At 55.0% G+C, this 14,285-nt stretch overlaps 1 protein-coding gene across 1 annotated transcript in view; it reads right to left on the bottom strand.

The window, feature by feature from the left end:
* OTUD7B (OTU deubiquitinase 7B) overlaps positions 1 to 1,280 on the bottom strand; it is a 34,387-nt gene extending 33,107 nt beyond the window's left edge. The window contains exon 1 of the mRNA XM_066986240.1: positions 1,136 to 1,280. The gene's annotated coding sequence lies outside the window, so the exon portion shown is untranslated. The remainder of the gene's footprint in view (positions 1 to 1,135) is intronic.
* Between the last annotated feature and the right edge of the window lie 13,005 nt (positions 1,281 to 14,285).

The raw sequence follows: 14,285 nt of genomic DNA on the forward strand, positions 1-14,285 counted from the left end.
GGGGCGTCCTCAGGGGGAAGAACAGGGACAGGGGCATCCTGGGGGGCTCCTCACGGGGACAAACAGGGACAGGGGGGTCCTCGGGGGGGATGAACGGGGACAGGGGGGTCCTCGGGGGGCTCCTCATGGGGATGAATGAGGAAAGGGGTGTTCTCAGGGGGATGAAGGTATCCTCAGCGGGTTCCTCCTGGGGATGGGGGTTTCTTATGGGGACAAACAGGAATGGGGGCTCCTCAGGGGGACAAACGGGGACAGGGGTATACTAGGGGGCTCCTCGGGGGTGGGGGGGGATCCTCAGGGGCAAGAATGGGGACAGGGGGATCCTCAGGGGGACAAACAGGGACGGGGGGTGTCCTCGGGGGGCTCCTCAGGGGAACGGGGGCTCCTCGGGGCGCTCCCCATGGGGACAAACAGGGCCAGGGGCACCCTCGGGGGGATGAACGGGGACGGGGGGTGTCCTCAGGCGCTCCTCAGGGGATAAACGGGGACAGGAGCTCTTCGGGGGGGGCTCCTCACGGGGGCGAACGGGGACAGGGGGATCCTCGGGGGGACAAACGGGGACAGGGGGGAGATCCTCGGGGGCTCCTCAGGGCGCTCCCCGTGGGGACAAACAGGGACAGGGGCACCCTCGGGGGGACGAACGGGGCCGGGGGGGTGTCCGGGGGGGCTCCTCAGGGGGATGGGGGCTCCTCGGGGGGCTCCTCACGGGGCCCCACGGCCCCGAGGCGCGGCCTCGCTCCGGGCCCCGGCGACGGCAGCGAGGCCCCCACGGGGCCGTGTGCGGGACCCTCCCGGAGCCGGGGCTGCCCGGGGGAAGCCCGGAGCAGGGCGGCCGGACCTCGCCGGTGGTCGCGGGGCCCCCCCAAGGCTCCGTGCCAGGCCCCCGGTACCGGGCACCGGGCACGGCCCCGGCCCCACCGGGACTCCCCGGGCCTGGCAGCGGGGGCCCAAAGGGCAGCGCGGACCCCGCCGTGCCCGGCCCCGACCCCGGCTCCGGCCCCACCGGGACCGCGGCCACCGGGAGCCGGCGGCGGGGCCCCAACCGGGCACCCCCCCCCCCCCCCCACCGCCGCTACCGGGGCCCGGCGGGACCCAGCCGTGCCCGGAGAGCGCTCCGAGCCGCCGGGAACGTTACCTGCGAGCGGCTCCATGCCGCGCCCGGGCCGCTGCAGCCGCCGAGGCCGAGGCCGCGCTCCCGGAGGAACCGGAGGGGACCGGGACCGGGAGAAGGGGGGGGGGGGGGGGGGGGCGGCGGAGGGGGGCGGAACGCCTTGCACCGCCCCCGTGCCCGCCCGGAACGTTGACACCGCCCCCGCGGCCGCCCGGAGCGCTTTCGCGGGAGCACGCGGCCTCCTCCGCCCCGCCCTCCCCCCCCCCGGGGGCTGGGCAGAGCCAATGGCGGCGCGGGTGAGGCCCCGCCCCGGCGGCGGCGCGTGGCGCATGCGCGGGGTGGGAGGGGGAGGGAGGGGGAGGGAGGGGGAGGGAGGGGCGGGGCTTTAGCGGTGGGGGGCGGGGCTTGGGGCCCTGGGTGGGGCCTGCGCCCCTCTGTAGGGCCTGGGTGGGGTCTGGGCACCTGTATGGGGCTGTTATGGGGTCATTATGGGGTCTGGACCCCTGTATGGGGCCTTTATGGGGTCTGTGCCCCTGTATGGGGCCTGTATGGGGTGTTTATGGGGTCTGTGCCCCTGTATGGGGCCTGTATGGGGTGTTTATGGGGTCTGTGCCCCTGTATGGGGCCTGTATGGGGTGTTTATGGGGTCTGTGCCCCTGTATGGGGCCCGTATGGGGTCTGATGCCCCTATATGGGGCCTTTACAGGGCCTTAATGGGGTCTGCACTGCTGTGCGGGGTCTTTATGGGGCCTTTACGGGGTCTGCACCCCTGTATGGGGCCTTTATGGGGCCTTTATGGGGTCTGCATCCCCATATGGGGCCTGTATAGGGTCTGATGCCCCTATATGGGGCCTTTACAGGGCCTTAATGGGGTCTGCACCGCTGTGCGGGGTCTTTATGGGGCCTTTACGGGGTCTGCACCCCTGTATGGGGCCTTTATGGGGCCTTTATGGGGTCTGCATCCCCATATGGGGCCTGTATAGGGTCTGATGCCCCTATATGGGGCCTTTACAGGGCCTTAATGGTGTCTGCACCCCTGTATGGGGCCTTAATGGGGTGTTTGTGGTGTCTGTGTGCCTGTATGGGGCCTGTATGGGGTCTGATATCCCTATATGGGGCCTTTACAGGGCCTTAATGGGGTCTGCACCACTGTATGGGGTCTTTATGGGGCCTTTATGGGGTCTGCACCCCTGTATGGGGCCTTTATGGGCTCTGGGCCCCTCTGTGGGGTTTGTGGGGGGTCTGTACCCTCTATGGGGCCTTTATGGGGTCTGTGCCCCTGTATGGGGCATTTATGGGGTCTGCTCCCCTTTATGGGGCCTTTATGGGGTTTTAATGGGATCTGGGCCCCTCAGATGGGGCCTTTATGGGGCCTGGGCCCCTCTATGGGGTTTATGTGGGGTCTGCAGCCCTCTATGGGGCTGTACCCCTGTGTGGGGCCTTAATAGAGTCTGGGCCCTGTTCTGGGGTTTGTGTGGGGTCTGTACCCTCTGTGGGGCCTTAATGGGACCAGCACCCCTCTATGGGGTCTGAGCCCCTGAGTGGGGTTTGTGTGGGGTCTGCGTGGGGCCTGTGCCCCTCGTCAGGGTTCTGTGGAGCCCGCAAACCATACACAGCATCTCCAGCCCACAAGAACCCCGGACACCAAGCAGGTCCCGACTGACCCCGATACCGCTTCACCCAGGGGGGGGGAAAAAACCCCTCGGGCCGTTCCCCCGGGGAATGGGGCCGGCGGTGCCGGGTCCACGGCGATCCCCCCACGGCCCCGAGCGGCGCGGGGCCGTCACGCGCTGATCCGGGCGCTCAATGGCCGCCTTTGTTCCCCGCGCGCCCTCGCCCCGTTTGTGCCTCGCACAAAAGGGTTGTTTACGGGGCCGGGGCGCAGAGAAGCCCGGCGAAGAAAGAACCGTCTGTGCCGCGGGGTCCCGGCCTCCGGAGAGGCTTTTTTGGGGTTTTTCACCCCCCTTTTTTGGGGTTTTTCACCCCCCCCCCCGCGGTGCCGCGTTTGGTTGGAGGAGGGATGGTGCTGAGCGCCCCCGAGGTCTGGGCCGTCCGCAGGCCGGGCTTGGTGTCCCCCCTCCTCCCTCGCAGGGATAAATAAATAAAATAAAATTAAAAAATAAAAAAATAAAGCAGGGATAAATAAATAAAATAAAGCTGAAATCTCGCCTCTTTGCCGCCAGCCCTGATTTAAATCTTTGCCCGTCGCCGCAGCCGGGGTTTGTGAGGGGTTTGTGAGGGGTTTGTGAGGGGTTTGTGAGGGACGGGGCGCACGAGGAGGTCCCTGCGCGTCCCGCTGGCGGTGCTGGGCCGAACCCCGGCGCCCGGCCCTCGCTGCCCTACGAGCTCAGCACCAATTCCACCTCCTCAGCCCCGTTTGGGGCTGAGCATCTCGCTCCAGTGCTTTCCCCCGATGGGTAGGGCGCGTTGGGGCCGTGCTGGTGGCCGTGGAGGACCGACGGGGCATGGGGGCAGCTTCCCACCGTCGTGCCGGGGCTGAGCAGAGCCCAGGAGGCCAGGCCCGGCTCTCCCCTGCGACCGGAGCTGAAGCTGGGGCGAAGGAAAACCCGCTCGTGGCGACCCAAACCGCCTGCCGTGCCCTCAGCGCCGCCGTTCGGACCCCTGCTCGCGCAGCCGAGCCCACCGGGTGCCAGCGAACACCTTGGGGGCGTCTCCCGAGCGGCTCCTCTCTGTTCTGCACGATGATCCCCGCCGACAGCGCGCAAACGGCTCCTTCGGGGTTTTCCAGCCCCGTGCCGGGGTCCTGCTGTTCCTCCCGCGATCGCCCCGTCAGCGGACGCTCTGCCAGGCTGACCGCGGAGGCGCAGGCTGGTTCTGAAAATACAGCTCGGCCCCTCGGTGGGAAACGGGGCCTAACCCGCAGGACGCAGGAGCACGGGGAAGGGCTTTTTGGAGGGGGGGGACAACGAGCGGCGGGCACGAGCCCACCGGGGTGACTCGGTCCCAGCAGGATCTGGTTTTCTCCGCGCGGTGCCGAGGGGTGCCCGGCCGAGTGACAAACGCCTTTGGGGCTCGCTTCCAGCGACCTTAGCGCGGCGTCACCTGCACAGCGGTGCTGTTTGGGGGGCGCTGACCCTGAGAAAAATGGGGGTGGGCTTGCAGCGGGGCAGTTTCGTCTCCCAGCCCCAGTCCCCCGGCAGAGCGCAGGCCTGGCGCCGCGGGGTGCTAACGCGACCCGCGTGGTGCCAGCAGGGCAGACGGAGCCTGCTTTGCCCCGATTCTGCCCGTCCAGGGAGGCAGGGAGCACCCCCAGGAGGAGGGACGAGGCGGGTTAGGTGTGGGATCAGCTGAACCTGCTGCCGTGGGACCGCGGGGACGTTGCGAGCGGGGGGAACGCAGCTCGAAAGCCCCGGCAGCACCGGGCCCCACGCGCAGCATGGGGACAGCCCCGTGGGGACAGCCCCGCGGGGACCCGGGCCCCTGATCCCGGCCGACCTGGAGCCAAGGCGGCAGGAAAAGAGCAGCGGCCGGCCCCAGGCCCCGCACAACACCCACGTGAAAGATCGCAGAATCACAGCGCCAGGGCCGATGGCAGACGCTGCAGTCCCGCGGGCGAGCGAACGGTTCGATTCCTGCTGCTCGCCGCGGTGCCGTCAGTCTTTCGGGGACAAATCCTGGTGCGACACAAGCAGGGACGGCTCCACGGAGCCGCGCGGGATCTCCCCCCACCTACCTCAGCCCCGACCCGGTCTCTCTAACCCTCCGGAGTCTGTTTATGGATCGGATTTTTTTTTTTTTTAATTCCCCTTGGATGAAAGCTGTCTCAGAACTTCCTAGCTGGAAACCTCGCAGCAGCTCCTGCGCAAGTTGCTCCGCAGATGCCAGACAAATAATAGCGCTTTGCACTTCTAAAGAGCCTTTCATCTGAGGATTTCTGAGGACTTCACATATGGTAATGCATTAACCCTTCCGACAGTCCCCGGTTTTATTCCATTCACTTCACAGACGCGGGAGGCAGCCCTCAATTCTGGGAGGTTAATGGACTCGTCTGCGTTCCCAGCGTGTCAGCTGCGAGGCTGGTAAAGGAGAGCAGGATTCCCCGCGTCCAGCCCTAATTGGCAATGGTGGAAAGTGAAAACTCGTGTTTTTCCGAGCCTGGGCAGCCCAGTGCCAGCTGCTGCTACTGAACCGCAAAGCCCGAGCATCGCCTCGTGTTTATCCTCCCGGGAGCAGGAGCAAGGAGCGGGCGCAGGGGGAGAAGGAGAGAGTGCCAGCGTCAGGGGGGGAATCAAGGAGGAAAGCGTCAAACGCCTCAGCTGAAAAACCCTGTTTTCACTCAATTTCTTTGTGAGGAAAAGGGTCTGGTTATTTCGGCTGGATCGTTGTCAGAAATCGTGCGAGAGAGAGAAGAGGACACAGGAAAAACGTTAGGGTGAGGCAGCGCTGGCAAGAGCCAGAGGTGGAGCTCTGGGGGAAACCCACATCTGGCTCTGCCGCCGTAGGCGTGCCCTGGGGTCGGACCTTTCCTTTGGAAATCCCCAAAGCACAAGGAAAAAAAATCTGAGACAGCTCTGGGCCTGGTGCGACACCCTTGGCACACCCCCGTGACAGCTGGGGAGGACCGTCTGGGTTTGAACGGCTCGGAAATTAAAATAACATCGTAAAACTAACTAAAAGCTCCTCAAACCAGAGGCAAACTCAAGCCCCGAGCCACGTTTGCCTCACTGTATCACTAGTGCCCTTTCCATGGAGAGCAGGGAAGATAAAATGCCCGCCTGCCCGAGGCGCGGTGGCACGGACTTGGTTTCAGTTTCCAAACGGTGCTGGCTCCGCGACAGCGCTCCTCATCTCCTCCGACAAGGAGCAAACCCAGAGAGCTGCGCAGCGGGCAGAGCCTGGAGCTCCTCCACCTCTTCTGGAGCTTCGGGCGTTGCTCGTCGGCACAAGGAACGGCCAAACCCCACGGGGGCGATGCTCCGGACCGCCAGACAACAGCACGGACCCCCCTTGTTCCTACAGCACCCGCAGCGCAAGGCGGCAGCGCGGCACACCAGCACCTTCCCACCAAGGATGCGAGAAAGATTAAAGCGCGGTCGTGACTGAGCGCGGCGCCTCGCTGGGATTTGCCAGGGGACATCAGGATAAAGCAGAAGAGCGCCGTAAAGAGGATAAGGGATTGGAGGCGGCGAGGATAAAGACGGGAACAGATGGCGGGCGCTGCCAAGACACCGGCGACGGGAGGCAAGGCACCTGCGAGAGCAGGGCTGCCGCTGTCGGGGTTCGTGCCGGCGCCGCTCCACCTCCTCCTGGACTCGACCACTGAGCTCTGGGCCCGATTGTGAAGAAGAGTCTTAAAGGCCTGAGCTCGCAGGGTTATTGAAGAGCTTTCCTTACCTTAAAACTCTCTGACTTTTCTCCAAAAAGCTTCTGGAGTGGCCAATTAACTCAGCGTCGCTGATGCATGGTTGCAGATTCCAAAAGACAACTGGGGAGGTTCCGGACCCAAAATGACCTTTGCTTGTTTACTTGCTTCCCCCCGTTCCCCCCCCCCCGCCGCTGTTAAAAGGAGAAGTACAATAAGATTATGAAAAAATAATGAGGTGCAGTAAACCATTGCCCATAATGAAGTGTGCTCAGTTTCCAAGGCCAACAGGAAACCACAAGACTTACTGTAGGCCAGCTCAATAGATGCAGAAATTGTTCCCAAGGCAGTTAAATGGAGTTGCTTGTACTTACTAATGAGAGATAATTGAGGAGGAAGAAAGCCATGCCTACTCGTGGTGCGATGACTTTTTTCTTTTTGCTCAGAAGAGCAGAGGGTTAAACGGCAGCTGACACGTAAAGCTAGCAGGAAAACAAACTCAGTTTTGGCTTCGGAGGCCTGAAGCTCTCCAAAAACAGAGCCTCATCCAAACCCCGTTTTATTTGCCGAGAGCCTCTTCTTGCGGCACGTTTCCTCGGGAGACCCGAGCGCTACAGCAGGAGATGTCTCAGACCTGAGCATCGCTCCCCGGGTAAGGGACTGACACAGGGAAGGGCTCCGAGGCTCTCCCAAGCCACCAGAAACCAGACACGGAGCCAGGACTGGGGCTGCCGTGCCGCGAGCTACGCAGCCTCTCTTGCACATAGGAGAGAGATAAATAAAATTATTTCATACTGATGAAAACCAGGGGAAGAAAAGTACAGTGAGACACGCGGGCACGCTTGTTTCTGAGCACCTACGCCATTTTTCAAAGTCTGCAAGAATTTCAGCTCCGCTCCGCTGGCAGCGGTTAGCTTTGCCAGCGATCTGCTTTTCCTCTCCTGCGCCTGAAGTTATTTTTTACCCTTGTATTGACGTGATAGGAAAATAACATTGCTGAAGATGTTAATTTACGGGCACAAAGCCTGAGTTCTTGAGCCGTGCTCGCCACGGGCTGAGCCGGTCCCGGCGTCGGCACTGACGAAGCCTCCAGGCTGGGAGCAAAGGGACTCGAAAGAAACGCTGGCGGCGCTTCTCCGGCTAAAAGGCTGCTGCCTTGAGGTGTTCGGGGCCTTCAGGGAGACGAGCACCGAAGCTCCGTGCGGCGTAAGGCCCTGACAGAGAGGTTACCTTGGCAGGCACACGCGGCACGGGCGGAGAGCAGACCCTGCCGGGCACCTCGGTGCGTCAGCTTGCTGCTGGCACCAAGAACACAAAAGGCAGGAGCTATTCCACGGCGCTGTTTGACCCAGGATGGTTTCAGCTCTCCTCGAGGCAGCCTGCTTTTCAGCCCGAGCCTCCAGGATTTCACCTGGGCGCTCGCGTCCAGCCAGACGTCTGATCTGAGCGGTTACGTGCACGAAACCGTGCCTCTGGTTTGGAGTGGGAAGAAATAAGGAAGGCGCAGCCCAAGCCAGTAACGTCACAGCTTTGACACGTGGCTCAGACAGAAAATGGTGGGATAAAATGCGGAGTACGGGCTACGCAAAGCGCGCGTCTGCAGTTTCTCCGAACACAAGGAATTCTGCCCGAATCAGCCCCCAGTTTTTGCTGTTTCGCGTCCCTACGGATCAATTCCTCCGATTAGCTACCCTGAAATCTTTTAGGTAGCCGGGCCAGCTACTCGGATTTGGCAAAAGAGCCGGTCTTATCTGCTACAGCACAGGTTGCGATTCCTTTTTTCCTACATTAAGAACAAAGCAGCACGATTTTAACGATGCGCGACACCGGCGCGTGGATCAGAGGCTGCAGAGAGGAGGACGACTGTGACACGGCAGCGCGCGACGTCCCAGCAAACGCAGCAGGCCCTGGCCTACTTTCCCTTGGAAACGAGAAAAGGAAAATCTTCTCCTTTTTAAATGATCGAGATAAAAATTGTTCTCTTAAAATAGGCATCCCCCTAATCCTGGGACAATCCTATTGACTAAACTTAGGTACCCAAACCTGCCCCAGGTCTGTTACGCTGTTGAAGTAGTAATTGGACTAGAATAATTATTAATGAGATAAGCAGAACTTTATTTATATAGATTGAATAAATTCTTAAGTAAGAGTTAAGTTAAAACCAATGTCAAACATTTTGCTGTCCTGCAACAACTCATGTTGACATTAAACCACGCTTCCACCATCCAAAGTCATCCTGCGGGAGAGGAAAATAAAAAAAAACATAAACACATGTTCGCTTTAAACATCTTCTGTGCAAATAAAGCTTAAACACCTTAAAAGTGAGATGGACATTTTTACTCTCAGTAGCTGATAACGTAATCACGGTAACCATTTTTACCCGGGAATATTTCTTTTGTTAGCGGCAGGAAGTTTTTATCACCCCCAGTATTTGCTCTTCTACTGCTCAAAGCTCAGGCGTGGCAGGGGGAAAACAAAAACAGATCAAAAATGAGCAGCGCCTGACCACAATTTGCTGCATTCACACGAAGCCAAGATATCTGCGTTACTTGGGCCGGTGACTCTCCAACCAGCCGGCTAAGTTTAGAAGGCAAATAAAAAGAGGTAAAAAAGGTAAAATCTGCATCAAGAGACCCACTCTGTCTTTTGAAATAAATTAGCTGGATAAATTAACCAAAGCTCCGTGTTGCTAGCTTAGCGTGCCCCTAATTTTGCTCGCTACCACTGCCTGGCTGTCCTTTTCGAGGAGGCGCTGGGATCTTCTCATTATTTTCTACGTCTGATTCAGGGGAACCTGGGGGAGCTCGGTGCCAGCCCAGCTGCTCGGCTCTGCACTACAGCAGAACAAACGGTCCCTGACTCAGAGGGATTTTGAGAAGACGTTTCAAACGCAATCCCTCCGTTGGCAATTTAAAGCCAGGCTCCAGCAGCGTCAGGCAGTTCGCAGCCGATTGGGTATTTTTCTACGGCTGGATGTCTCGCCAGCATCAGGCTTCCTTTTCAGATGGGCCTGATGCTACCTGAATTTGACCCAAAATCGGTACCTGACGTCTCGACGTCAACACTCAGCACTGGAGCGGAGATGCTGTTACCGCTTTTGACGTAACGATAGGTTTCAACAACAAAAATAGAGCTTGGTGTATTTCCGTACCTACTTTACATGTTTAATGTGAACATAATTTCACAGAGCAAATTTCTAAAACAAACCTGCTGCATTCGTTCTGTTACACGTGACCTTGAGCTTTCTTCACCTGTCTGAGTTGCAACAGTCCTGCAATGAAAGAACATTCCACCCCCAGTAATTACATTAATTTTGAATTCTTAGAGTAAAATATTAATGTTAAAATAATTCTCGCATTATACTTTTGATTCCTTAATTCATTAAGTCAAATCTATCACTGAAGAAAATGGCAAAAGCATAAAAAAAAGACATTTGTATTCCTTTAAAGGCCAATTAAGGGACATTCTTAAGGAGGAGACAACACTCTCGGCTTATTTAGTTGAAAAAAAAATCATCACTGACATTGTCACAAAAGCATTTCCAAGGAAACCGGACAAATAATTAAATGATACGTACTTCCCAGACACCGAATCATTTAAAAACTAAACAAGGCCAGAAAACAATAGGATGCAATTAAATACCGCCGCTTTCAGTTTGCAGCTAAAACACCAAAATCTCTTTTTTTTTTTTGTACAAAACATCCGTAGGGACATTGACTACCTGCTCTAAGCACTCTGCAGGATGCGACCCTGAGTGTTTCCAAGAGTAAAATTAAATTTAAAACGGGACCTCGGGGGGTAATCCAAGCGCATGCTTAGCAGGCAACACGCGTGGAGCTCACCTGACGAAGGAAAGGGGAGTTGCTTAATTGGAAGCGAAAGGCAGGGTTTAGTCCTTTATCCATTCTGCTATAAATAGGGACGTGACGGTTCGGGCTCTGTTTTGTTTAGCCTCCGTCACTCTGGAAATAGCACCTAATCCCAACTGCTGTTCTTGTGAGATTAACAGGACCAGAGGCTGTTCCGGGTGCTCGAACACTACCGAGCCAGAACTGAGGTTCTTGCGAAGGAGCATTACCTAATTCTCAGCAGAACTAGGTAACTTCCTTGTCCTTTGAGCCTGGAAGCACACTTTTTGGACTTACCAAGCTCTCCCCTCCTGCGTAGCCATCAGCACCAGAGCACAGACAGCTCTGAAAGCCCGTGGCAGAGGGCTTGCAGCGCTGAAATGTTTCTGTCTTACAGAGCAAGCTGCTCGCCCGGGTTTGAAGTCAGCCTCGCAGCAAATGCATGAAGCTACTTTGACAGAAATTGAAAAAACCTGCACGATTTTGGGCACAAGGAGGAGAAGGACTAGTGGTGGGAGAGATGGGAACCAGGGGAAAAGAAGAGAGGGGGGTGACAAAACCTCTCAAAATACGTGATTTGCAGAAGTGTGACACGAAGGAAAAAAGGCTCCGATGCCATCTGTAGGTGTCCCAAACGGAAACCTACGGGGTCAGAACTTTCCCACCACCTGGCTTTCAGGAGCAGGTTCCTTTTTTCCAGACCTCTCCCTTTGGCAAGACAGAGATTTCACTACAGGACCTAGCGGTTTTAAGGGCAGGTGAGACGTTACATCCTCCGCTTTCCCCGTTGCTGCACCTCAGCAACGTCCCAAGAGATGTAGGGGTTACGACCAAGAAGATTCTGAGTTTTGTAGGGCCAGGACAACGCCACGGCAGCCCCGCACCAGCACCTCTTTCGCAGCCCTTACCTTTCCTCCGCTCCGCAGGCGCCCTCTGTCTGAGTGCTGCAGGAATTCAAGCACAATCAAAATCATTTCAAAACGCCGCTGATCTTTCGTACTTTTCTCCAGCAGTTGCATTTTGGGGCTATTTATGCTTAATTAGTTATTTAATCTAAGCCGCTGCCAGCTTCCAGTTAAGCTCCAGGGCTTTAATTAAAGCTGATAGCGAAATAATACTGAAATAGGGTGTCAGTGCTTCTCAATTTTTTTTTTTACAGAACAAAACAAATGAAAGACAAACGTTGCACAACTCAAATCTAAGTGTTCCAAATAAATAAATAAATATTAAATATATGTAGCCGCTAGGTTTGTGAAAACACCTTGGAAGGCACCCAAAATTTCTGTGAATTAGCTGGTAGACGGATCACCTGAGAACTCTGAAAAGCAGAGTTCTTCCTCTTACTAATTTACCTCATCAATTCAGCTAGGAAAAAAAAAGCCATTTTTAAAGGGAGGACACAACACATAATCTCCTCTTGTTATTCCAAGAGGCATTGGTTAAGCAAACCTTTCCCCTCGCTCACCTCGCGTGTTTGGTCTGGCCCCGTGGCGTTCTCTTATCTGCTAGGTTAAAAACAGAGGCACAATCCTTGTAACGTTTCGAGTTCCCTGCAGGCTGCATGCTTCACATCCTAGATATGACTAGGAATGCAAAATATTTTTCTTATAACTTCATTTCAGCTGTAACAACACCAGTCAGGCTCCTAATGCTGCACGAATGTTTTCTCCCTCACTTAAGCTCGTGGTGGCTACGAGCAGGTGGGACGTGCACCAGCGCAGCACGGAGCTGAGCCTCCGAGCACAGCTCTAACAGGGTGACACCGGAAAGGAAAACACTCTCAGCTGTTCTCTCACTGCTTATAGATAACATACCTGGGCCGTTAAGATGCTCGGACTCTTCATCCTAAACAGGAGAGAGAATTCAGTTTAGAAGCAGTCAGAAAAAGCAAGGTTTTTTTTATTTTTTTACAAGTCTTAAGGAGTCCACTTTTGGAATTTCACTTGTGCTTCCCGTATGCCCCACAGGCAAGCGTTTCTCTACCGCAGGTGGAGGAGATAAGGGCCAGTTTATAGCTGCTTTCCCTTTGCTCCATTTGGGGATACAGGGGTTTTGCTGTTGTTTTCTTTAAAACTGTTCCCGACACTTGCCTCATCTCTACAAAAAAGGGCACAAGCTCCCATCATTTTTACAATTAATGTCTCCAGGGCTTCCTTCCCTTCCTCTGGCTATTTTTCATGTCACAGCAGCACAGCTGTACGTTTTAGAGGACACGTAATCTCATCAGAGCCCTCCAAGAATTTGTCAAGGCACTGACATATTTACCCAGAAGTTGGTGACATTTAAGTAGTTGGAGATCTCGCCAGAAAGTCTCTCGATCTCACTTGGAAAAGAAAGCAAAATGCAAATAGATGTGTTACTCGTCAGAACCATTCTCAGGTACAAAGCTGATAAAGACATCGATTTGTCACTGAACTTTAGGCACCAGGAATTGGGAAGATTTATTAATCGCGGGTGAAATTCGCTCTGCCCTTCTCAACCACAAAGCCACATCAGTTTAGCCCAGCTGTAGATCATTTAAACCCAATGTAAGATAACCCTCATCCTTACTTTTTATATTCTTCTCTCCTTATTGCCCAATCTAGGAAGAAAAAGGAACGACACGTTACTTTTGCTGCCCAACCTAAAAGGTGAAGCTCCCTTTCCCAAACGCAGCAGGAGTCGCCACCATTTCCTACCCACAAGGGAACCGGACGGCTCAGCAGGATGGGGACAGATTATCCCACCCGTATCTTCGTGGACTTTTCTTTCATTTCAGTGCGTTTGGCTACGAATGACTTGTGTGTTTGGCTGCAAGGTGTCACGTACAGCGAGGGCTACTGCAAAAGCAGGGTGTGAGGCAGTCAGCCCTCCCGTGCAAATCCCAGTGACTTCATTTTTTCCCCCCTTATTTTCCTCTCATGTTTGTGTATTGAAAGATTTTTAATAACAAATGTTTTCTCTTCAGTTCAGCGCCTAATTTATGAAATCTTAACGATAAGGATTTTCCTTTTGGGAGATGCTGAGGTATACCGTGGATAATTTACCTTTTGTTTTATATCGCAGCCTTGAGTTCTGAGGAAGAGAAAACAGAATGAAAGCAGCACTGAGCACAAACATAGAAACACTAACAGTGAAATCTATATATAATAAAAAACCAAAGGTGTTAAACTGATGCGTGTGATTATTCCCAACGCAGTTGCAAAAAGCTGTCCTACAACAAGGTGCCTTCCAACACCAAGAAGTAAAACACGTACCGCATTTTTAAGCTTCCTATTTTCTGTCCTCAAAGCATCGATTTCCTGGAGCTGGGATAGGAAACAAACATTGTGTTTTGAGCACTGAGATCAGTATCAGCGTCGTACATCCTTAACGTCAGCTTTCTCTAGGGCTGAACAAGCGTCTTTGATTTTAGAACATCTCTAAAGCCTTTTAGTCTTTATGTTGCAGGCTGTTCTGGAAAACAATATGAAATCGATGCCAAACCAATATAATTTCTTTAAATTAACAAACATTCTGCTTGCATCGGTTGTGTTTCTGCTGTTGCAATGCTTACAATGTTCCAGATGCAGGCAAGAATGCAAAAACGCCCGATTCTTCCAGAATTAAGGATGGCTTTTCTCTAAATGCAACAAACCCTGCGATGTGCCAGCTCCCTCTTTGCAGAAACGACAGCAGCCACGAGGTGTTTGCTATTGCACAACGTGCACACTGCAGAGGGACGGTATTACGCTCGCTAAATCACACTCGCACACTTTTGTGTATTTTATAAGCCAAACTTCCTCAACTCACTAGACTGCGGAGGTTGTCTCGGCACTTGCAAAAGGCTCTATGACTGCTTTTTGCCTGCAGGAATTGGGATTTTTAAATCGCACCCCGTTTAGTCACTAGAAAGGTAAAAGAGCCCAGCTTGCAAGGAGAGAAAATATTCGTTTGTAATGTAGCCAGGAGAAATGCGACGCTTTTGAACAGCTCGGTTACACCGCTGTATGAGCAAACTTCCCGTCTCGTCTCCGTCCCCAAG

The sequence above is a fragment of the Anser cygnoides genome, chromosome 33 (genome assembly GCF_040182565.1).
Source record: "Anser cygnoides isolate HZ-2024a breed goose chromosome 33, Taihu_goose_T2T_genome, whole genome shotgun sequence".
Taxonomy (NCBI): Eukaryota; Metazoa; Chordata; class Aves; order Anseriformes; family Anatidae; genus Anser; species Anser cygnoides.